Source organism: Arachis stenosperma, chromosome 9 (genome assembly GCF_014773155.1).
Source record: "Arachis stenosperma cultivar V10309 chromosome 9, arast.V10309.gnm1.PFL2, whole genome shotgun sequence".
Classification (NCBI taxonomy): domain Eukaryota; kingdom Viridiplantae; phylum Streptophyta; class Magnoliopsida; order Fabales; family Fabaceae; genus Arachis; species Arachis stenosperma.
This window is the reverse complement of record NC_080385.1, coordinates 132864854-132875033: the sequence shown is the minus strand read 5'-3', so window position 1 is coordinate 132875033 and position 10180 is coordinate 132864854. Positions and strand designations below refer to the sequence as shown.

General features: G+C 41.2%; 1 non-coding gene across 1 annotated transcript; it reads left to right on the top strand.

Annotated features, from left to right (window-relative positions):
* The first annotated feature begins 5112 nt into the window (after nucleotides 1–5112).
* On the top strand, nucleotides 5113–5220 carry LOC130953192 (small nucleolar RNA R71). Its single transcript, XR_009075365.1, has one exon. It is a non-coding gene; the product is annotated as a small nucleolar RNA R71 (small nucleolar RNA).
* Nucleotides 5221–10180: the final 4960 nt, after the last annotated feature.

Below are 10180 nucleotides of genomic sequence, written 5' to 3'. Positions count from 1 at the left end.
GAAATGAGTAAATGACATAAAAATCCTCTTCCGGGCCCACTTGGTGTGTGCTTGGGCTGAGCAATGAAGCAATTTCGTGTAGAGACTCTTCTTGGAGTTAAACGCCAGCTTTGGTGCCAGTTTGGGCGTTTAACTCCCATTTGGGTGCCAGTTCCAGCGTTTAACGCTGGGATTTCTTGAGGTGACTTTGAACGCCGGTTTGGGCCATCAAATCTTGGGCAAAGTATGGACTATTATATATTGCTGGAAAGCCCAGGATGTCTACTTTCCAACGCCGTTGAGAGCGCGCCAATTGGGCTTCTGTAGCTCCAGAAAATCCGCTTCGAGTGCAGGGAGGTCAGAATCCAACAGCATCTGCAGTCCTTTTGAGTCTCTGGATCAGATTTTTGCTCAGGTCCCTCAATTTCAGCCAGAAAATACCTGAAATCACAGAAAAACACACAAACTCATAGTAAAGTCCAGAAAAGTGAATTTTAACTAAAAACTAATAAAAATATACTAAAAACTAACTAGATCATACCAAAAACATACTAAAAACAATGCCAAAAAGTATACAAATTATCCGCTCATCACAACACCAAACTTAAATTGTTGCTTGTCCCCAAGCAACTGAGAATCAAATAAGATAAAAAGAAGAGAATATGCAATGAACTCCAAAAACATCTATGAAGATCAGTATTAATTAGATGAGCGGGGCTTTTACTTTTTGCCTCTGAATAGTTTTGGCATCTCACTCTATCCCTTGTAATTCAGAATGATTGGCTTCTTTAGGAACTTAGAATCCAGATAGTGTTAATGATTCTCCTAATTAAGTATGATGATTCTTGAACATAGCTATTTCTTGAGTCTTGGCTGTGGCCCAAAGCACTCTGTCTTCCAGTATTACCACCGGATACATACATGCCACAGACACATAATTGGGTGAACCTTTTCAGATTGTGACTCAGCTTTGCTAAAGTCCCCAATTAGAGGTGTCCAGGGTTCTTAAGCACACTCTTATTGCCTTGGATCACAACTCTTATTCCTTTCTCTTTTTTTTTCGTTTTTTTTTCGGTTTTTTTTTTCGGTTTTTTTTTTTTTTTGAAATGCTTTTTCTTGCTTCAAGAATCATTTTATTGATTTTTCAGATCCTCAGTAACATGTCTCCTTTTTCATCATTCTTTCAAGAGCCAACATTCATGAACCACAAATTCAAAAGACATATGCACTGTTTAAGCATACATTCAGAGAACAAAAATATTGCCACCACATCAAAATAATTAAACTATTATAAAATTCAAAATTCATGCAATTCTTTCTTTTATCAATTAGGCACGTTTTTATTGAAGAAAGGTGATGGATTCATAGGACATTCATAACTTTAAGGCATAGACACTAAGACACTAATGATCATAAGACACAAACATGGATAAACATAAAGCATAAAAATCGAAAAACAGAAGAACAATAACAAGGAAATCAAAGAACGGGTCCACCTTAGTGATGGCGGCTCTTTCTTGCTCTTGAAGATCCTATGGAGTGCTTGAGCTCCTCAATGTCTCTTCCTTGTCTTTGTTGCTCCTCCCTCATGATTCTTTGATCTTCTCTAATTTCATGGAGGATGATGGAGTGTTCTTGATGCTCCACCCTCAGTTGTCCCATGTTGGAACTTAGTTCTCCTAGGGAGGTGTTTAGTTGCTCCCAATAGTTTTGTGGAGGAAAATTCATCCCTTGAGGAATCTCAGGGATCTCATGATGAGTGAGATCTCTTGTGTACTCCATCCTTTTCTTGGTGATGGGCTTGTCCTCATCAATGGGGATGTCTCCCTCTATGTCAACTCCAAATGAATAACAGAGGTGACAAATGAGATGAGGAAAGGCTAACCTTGCCAAGGTGGAGGTCTTGTCCGCCACCTTATAGAGTTCTTGGGCTATAACCTCATGAACCTCTATTTCTTCTCCAATCATGATACTATGGATCATGATGGCCCGGTCTATGGTAACTTCGGACCGGTTGCTAGTGGGGATGATTGAGCGTTGTATGAACTCTAATCATCCTCTAGCCACGGGCTTGAGGTCATGCCTTCTCAATTGGACCGGCTTTCCTCTTGAATCTTGCTTCCATTGTGCGCCCTCTTCACATATGACTGTGAGGACTTGGTCCAACCTTTGATCAAAGTTAACCCTTCTAGTGTAAGGATGCTCATCTCCTTGCATCATAGGCAAGTTGAACGCCACCCTCACACTCTCCGGACTAAAATCCAAGTATTTCCCCCGAACCATAGTGAGATAATTCTTTGGATTCGGGTTCACACTTTGGTCATGGTTCTTGGTGATCCATGCATTGGCATAGAACTCTTGAACCATCAAGATTCCGACTTGTTGAATGGGGTTGGTGAGTACTTCCCAACCTCTTCTTCGGATCTCATGGCGGATCTCCGGATATTCACCCTTTTTGAGTGAAAAGGGGACCTCGGAGATCACCTTCTTCAAGGCCACAACTTCATAGAAGTGGTCTTGATGCACCCTTGAGAGGAATCTATCCATCTCCCATGACTCGGAGGTGGAAGCTTTTGCCTTCCCTTTCCTCTTTTTAGAGGGTTCTCCGGCCTTGGATGCCATAAATGGTTATGAAAAAGCAACGCTTTTACCACACCAAACTTAAAATGTTTGCTCGTCCTCGAGCAAAAGAAGAAAGAAGAGAGTAGAAGAAGAAGAAATGAGGAAGAGGGAGATGGTGGTGTGAAAATGAAGAGTTGAAGAAGGGTATTTATAGAAGAGAGGGGGGTAAAGGTTCGGCCATTATGGGTGGGTTTGGGAGGGAAAGTGGTTTGAATTTGAAGGGTGAGGTTGGTGGGGTTTTATGAGGGATGGATGTGAGTGGTGAAGAGAAAGATGGGATTTGATAGGTGAGGGGTTTTTGGGGAAGAGGTGTTGAGGTGATTGGTGAATGGGGGAAGAAGAGAGAGAGTGATGGTAGGGTCCTGTGGGGTCCACAGATCCTGTAGTGTCAAGGAAAAGTCATCCCTGCACCAAATGTTGCTCAAAATCACGTTTTGAGCCATTTCTGGCGTTAAACGTCGGGCTGGTGCCCATTCCTGGCGTTTAACGCCAGGTTCTTGCCCTTTTCTGGCGTTTAACGCCAGTCTGGTGCCCCTTTCTGGCGTTAAACGCCCAGAATGGTGCCAGACTGGGCGTTAAACGCCCAACAGCTAGCATTACTGGCGTTTAAACGCCAGTTTCTTCTCCTCCAGGGTGTGCTGTTTTTCTTCCTGTTTTTTATTCTGTTTTTGCTTTTTTCATTGTTTTTGTGACTTCTTATGATCATCAACCTACAAAAAAGATAAAATAACAAAAGAACATAGTTAATTATAAAACATTGGGTTGCCTCCCAACAAGCGCTTCTTTAATGTCATTAGCTTGATAGAGGGCTCTCATGGAGCCTCAGAAATGCTCAGAACCGTGTTGAAACCTCCCAACACCAAACTTAGAGTTTGAATGTGGGGTTTCAACACCAAACTTAGAGTTTGGTTGTGGCCTCCCAACACCAAACTTAGAAGTTGACTGTGGGGGCTCTGTTTGGCTCTGTTTTGAGAGGAGCTCTTCATGCTTCCTCTCCATGATGATAGAGGGATGTCCTTGGGCCTTAAACACCAAGGATTCTTCATTCACTTGAATGATCAACTCTCCTCTATCAACATCAATCACAGCCTTTGCTGTGGCTAGGAAGGGTCTGTCAAGGATGATGGATTCATCCATGCACTTCCCAGTCTCTAGGACTATGAAGTCAGTAGGGATGTAATGGTCTTCAATCTTCACCAAAACATTCTCTACAAGTCCATGAGCTTGTTTTCTTGAGTTGTCTGCCATCTCTAATGAGATTCTTGCAGCTTGCACCTCTAAGATCCCTAATTTCTCCATTACAGAGAGGGGCATGAGGTTTACACTTGACCCTAAGTCACACAAGGCCTTCTTGAAGGTCATGGTGCCTATGGTACAAGGTATAGAAAACTTCCCAGGATCCTGCCTCTTTTGAGGCAGTTTCTGCCTAGACAAGTCATCCAGTTCTTTGGTGAGCAAGGGTGGTTCATCCTCCCAAGTCTCATTTCCAAATAACTTGTCATTTAGTTTCATGATTGCTCCAAGGTATTTAGCAACTTGCTCTTCAGTGACATACTCATCCTCTTCAGAGGAAGAATACTCATCAGAGCTCATGAATGGCAGAAGTAAGTCCAATGGAATCTCTATGGTCTCATTTTGAGCCTCAGATTCCCATTGTTCCTCATTGAGGAACTCAGAGGAGAGTGGTGCACGCCCACTGGGGTCTTTCTCAGTGGCGTCTTCTTCCTCTCTTTCCTCTCCATATTCGGCCATGTCTATGGCTTTGCACTCTCCTTTTGGATTTTCTTCTGTATTACTTGGGAGATTGCTAGGAGGGAGTTCAGTAACTTTATTGCTCAGATGACCCACTTGTCCTTCCAAATTTCTGATGGAGGACCTTGTTTCATTCATGAAACTTTGAGTGGTCTTTATTAGATCAGAGACCATTGTTGCTAAGTCAGAAGTATTCTGCTTAGAACTCTCTGTCTGTTGCTGAGAAGATGATGGAAAAGGCTTGCCATTGCTAAACCTGTTTCTTCCACCATTATTGTTATTGAAACCTTGTTGAGGTCTCTCTTGATTCTTCCATGAGAAATTGGGGTGATTTCTCCATGAAGAATTGTAGGTATTTCCATAGGGTTCTCCTAGGTAATTCACCTCTTCCATGGAAGGGTTCTCAGGATCATAAGCTTCTTCCTCAGATGAAGCATCCTTAGTACTGTTTGGTGCATTTTGCATTCCAGACAGACTTTGAGAAATCAAATTGACTTGTTGAGTCAATATCTTGTTCTGCGCCAATATGGCATTCAGAGTGTCAATCTCAAGAACTCCTTTCTTCTGACTAGTCCCATTGTTCACAGGATTCCTTTCAGAAGTGTACATGAATTGGTTATTTGCAACCATTTCAATTAATTCTTGAGCTTCTGCAGGCGTCTTCTTCAGATGAAGAGATCCTCCAGCAGAGCTATCCAAAGACATCTTGGATAGTTCAGAGAGACCATCATAGAAAATACCTATGATGCTCCATTCAGAAAGCATGTCTGAGGGACATCTTCTGATTAATTGTTTGTATCTTTCCCAAGCTTCATAGAGGGATTCTCCATCCTTCTGTCTGAAGGTTTGGACTTCCACTCTAAGCTTACTCCATCTTTGTGGTGGAAAGAACTTTGCCAAGAAGGCATTGACTAGCTTTTCCCAAGAGTCCAGGCTTTCTTTAGGTTGAGAATCCAACCATATTCTAGCTCTGTCTCTTACAGCAAAAGGGAATAGCATCAGTCTATAGACCTCAGGGTTAACCCCATTAGTCTTGACTGTGTCACAGATTTGCAAGAATTCAGCTAAAAACTGATGAGGATCTTCCATTGGAAGTCCATGGAACTTGCAATTCTGTTGCATTAGAGAAACTAATTGAGGCTTAAGCTCAAAGTTGTTTGCTCCAATGGCAGGGATAGAGATGCTTCTCCCATAAAAATCAGGAGTAGGTGCAGTAAAGTCACCCAGCACCTTCCTTGCATTGTTGGCATTGTTGTTGTTTTCGGCTGCCATGGGTTCTTCTTCTTTGAAGAATTCGGTCAGGTTCTCTAAAGAGAGTTGTGCTTTGGCTTCTCTTAGCTTTCTCTTCAAGGTCCTTTCGGGTTCAGGATCAGCTTCAACAAGAATGCCTTTGTCTCTGCTCCTGCTCATATGAAAGAGAAGAGAAAAAGAAAATGTGGAATCCTCTATGTCACAGTATAGAGATTCCTTGAAATGTCAGAGGAAAAGAGAAATAGAAAGAAGAAGGAGAAGAAGAATTCGAACTTTAATTAGATAAGGTTCGAATTGTGCATTTAGAAGGAGTGGTACTCCATAAATAGAAGGATGTGAGAAAGAGGGAAGTGGATTTTCGAAAATTCAATTAAAAGATTTTGAAAACATTTTGAAAATTTGATTGATAATTTTCGAAAATTAAAAGTGAAAAAGAAATCAAGTGATTTTTGAAAAAGATTTTGAAATTAGAAGTCAAAAAGATTTGATTGAAAACTATTTTGAAAAAGATGAGGTTAAAAAGATTTGATTGAAAAGTTATGGTTTTAAAAAGATGTGATTGAGAAGATATGGTTTGAAAACAATTTTAAAAGATATGATTTGAAAACAATTTTAAAAGATATGATTTTAAAAATTAATGACTTGCCTAACAAGAAAAGATATGATTCAAACATAAAACCTTCCTCAACAGAAAAGGCAACAAATTTGAGATGTTCAATCAAATCATTAATTGTTAGTAAGTATCTTTGAAAAAAGGAAAGAAATTAATTTTGAAAGCATTTGATTGAAAAGATTTGATTTGAAAAAGATTTGATTTTGAAAAACTTGAAAAAAATTGATTTGAAAACAAAATCTTCCCCCTAGCACCATCCTGGCGTTAAACGCCCAGAATGGTATACATTCTGGCGTTTAACGCCCAAAATGCTACCTTTTTGGGCGTTAAACGCCCAACCAGGTGCCCTGGCTGGCGTTTAAACGCCAGTCTGCCTTCTTCACTGGGCATTTTTGAATGCTCAGCTTTTTCTGTATAATTCCTCTGCAGTGTGTTCTGAATCTTCAATCCCTTGTATCATTGACTTGAAAAGACACAAATTAAAAATATTTTTGGATTTTTAATAATTAAAATGCAACAAGAATCAAATAACAATGCATGCAAGACACCAAACTTAGCAGTTTGTGTACTACTGACACTATATGAGACACATAAACACTCAAGTCAAAAGAATTCAAAGATCAAAACAAAGAACTATATGCATGAATTCGAAAAATATAACAAAAACATGCATTTGACACCAAACTTAAGATGAGACACTAGACTTAAGCAAGAAACAGCAAATATTTTTGAATTTTATGATTTTTTTTTTAATTTTTTTAAATTTTTTTGTGTTTTTCGAAAATTAAGTGGAAAAAGAAGGTATCAAAATTCTTAATGAGAATTCCAGGAATCAGTGCAATGCTAGTCTAAGACTTCGGTCCAGGAATTAGACATGGCTTCTCAGCCAGCCAAGCTTCCAAAGAAAGCTTCGGTCCAAAACACTAGACATGACCAAAGGTCAGCCAAGCCTTAGCAAATCACTGCTCCAAAAGTAAGATTGATACGAAATCAACAAGCTCTTGTGGTGATAAGTTGAAACCTCGGTCCAATCAGATTAGACATGGCTTCTCAGCCAGCCAGATTTCAACAAATCATCATGAAACTCTAGAATTCATCTTCAAGAATTTCGAAAAAAAAAATACCTAATCTAAGCAACAAGATGAACCGTCAGTTGTCCAGCCTGAACAATCCCGGGCAATAACACCAAAAATTTGATGTTGTTGCCGGATCTTGGCACTGATGTTACCAAAGGCTTGCTCAAAACTAGAACAATCCCCGGCAACGGCGCCAAAAACTTGGTGCGCGAAATTGTGAACTATACTTTTTCACAACTCTCATAATCCCTGGTAATGGCTCCAAAAAGTTGGTGCGCTCAATACCATGGCATTACACAACTTCGCACAACTAACCAGCAAGTGCACTGGGTCGTCCAAGTAATAAACCTTACGTGAGTAAGGGTCGATCCCACGGAGATTGTTAGTATTGAAGCAAGCTATGGTCATCTTGTAAATCTTAGTCAGGCAAACTCAGATATATATGGTGATGAACGAAAATAACATAAAAGATAAAGATAGTGATACTTATGTAATTCATTGGTAGGAACTTCAGATAAGCGCATGAAGATGCCTTCCCTTCCGTCTCTCTGCTTTCCTACTGTCTTCATCCAACCCTTCTTACTCCTTTCCATGGCAAGCTCGTATAGGGTCTCACTGTTGTCAGCAGCTACCTCCCATCCGCGCAGTGAAAGCTAATGCACAATACTCTGTCACAGTACGGCCAATCACCGGTTTGGTTCCCTCCCCTACCGGAATAGAATAACTCTTTTGCGTCTGTCACTAATGCCCAGTAGGTTACAGGTTTGAAGCACGTCACAGTCATTCAGTCATTGAATCCTACTCAGAACACTACAGACAAGGTTAGACCTTCCGGATTCTCTTGAATGCTGCCATCAGTTCTTGCCTATACCACGAAGACTCTGATCTCACGGAATGGCTGGCTCGTTTGTCAGGCGAGCACTCGGTTGTCAGGCGATCAACCATGCATCGTGCAATCAGGAATCCAAGAGATATTCACTAAGCCTCAGATGCTTGTAGAATAAGAATGGTTGTCAGTCACCTTGTTCATGAGTGAGAAGGATGATGGGCGTCAATCATCACCTTCATCATGTTGAAGAACAAGTGATATCTTGGTAAAAGAACAAGTGGAATTTGAATGGAAGAACAATAGTAATTGCATTAATACTCGAGGTACAGCAGAGCTCCACACCTTAATCTATGGTGTGTAGAAACTCCACCGTTGAAAATACATAAGCATAAGGTCTAGGCATGGCCGAATGGCCAGCCTCCCAATGATCTAAGAACTAAAATGTCCAAAGATGATCTAGAGATCTAAAAGTGATCAAAGGATTTCTATACAATAGTAAAAGGTCCTACTTATAAGAAACTATAGCCTAGGGTGTACAGAAATGAGTAAATGACATAAAAATCCTCTTCCGGGCCCACTTGGTGTGCTTGGGCTGAGCAATGAAGCAATTTCGTGTAGAGACTCTTCTTGGAGTTAAACGCCAGCTTTGGTGCCAGTTTGGGCGTTTAACTCCCATTTGGGTGCCAGTTCCAGCGTTTAACGCTGGGATTTCTTGAGGTGACTTTGAACGCCGGTTTGGGCCATCAAATCTTGGGCAAAGTATTATATATTGCTGGAAAGCCCAGGATGTCTACTTTCCAACGCCGTTGAGAGCGCGCCAATTGGGCTTCTGTAGCTCCAGAAAATCCGCTTCGAGTGCAGGGAGGTCAGAATCCAACAGCATCTGCAGTCCTTTTGAGTCTCTGGATCAGATTTTTGCTCAGGTCCCTCAATTTCAGCCAGAAAATACCTGAAATCACAGAAAAACACACAAACTCATAGTAAAGTCCAGAAAAGTGAATTTTAACTAAAAACTAATAAAAATATACTAAAAACTAACTAGATCATACCAAAAACATACTAAAAACAATGCCAAAAAGTATACAAATTATCCGCTCATCAACAACTAAAAAGTACAAGCGAAGAAACAAAATCGAAGGGAAGGATAAAACGAAGTTCCAAAAAGCGCCAGCTAAAAAGTTGTTATCCAAAAACAACTAAAAAGCATAAAGCGGAACTAAAAGTCAAAACGCGAACAAACACCACATAATAAGCTAAAAAGTTACTACAAGTAGCTAATAGCAAAAAGGTGTTCAAAGCATTAAACAGGTAGTAAAAACCATCCAAAAAAGAGCCCACAGGCCGGGCAAAAAAAACCAAAGACAAAGGATTACAGGGAATCAAGATCCTTTCCGGACTCCACATCGGTAGAAGGCTGCGGAGGAAGAACCATAGAAATCGGGACAGCCTTGACAGCACCGTCATCTCGGTTTGAAACCTCCACGCCAGATTCCTCCCCGGCCAAAGGTGAAGTCAGAACTTTGGGGTCAGACACCGGAACCTCATCCTCGTTGGGAGCAGGAACAATCTTTCCTTCCACGACAACATTATCCGTACTGAATAAACTCAGATCCAGGTCAGGAGCAAGAACCCGGACCTGAGCCTTCAAATTTTCAAACATAGCATCCATACCCTTAGCCACATGTCCTTCTAGCTCGAAAAAATCATCCTGAGCGGATTGCAACCTCTCCTTTGTCTCCACAAGCTCAGCATATGTCCGAGTATAACTCGCCTTCGCCGCCTTCACCATCTCCTCGGATGAACTCGCCGCCGCCACAGCCGCGGTAGCTTTAGCTTTCTCCTTCTCCAAAGACGCCTCCAGCTCAGCAATCCTAGCAGCCTTCAGTTCACTAATCCTCTCAAACTCGGACTGAGCCTTCTCAAGTCGGGAACTGGTCGCACCAATGGGGGATTTCTTGAACTCTCGGGCAATAGTGGCATGAAGACTAGCCATCCGGACACAGCTCCGCGCCATATACTGAAAATGGTGCTCCATAGACACATCATCGGAAGAAATAA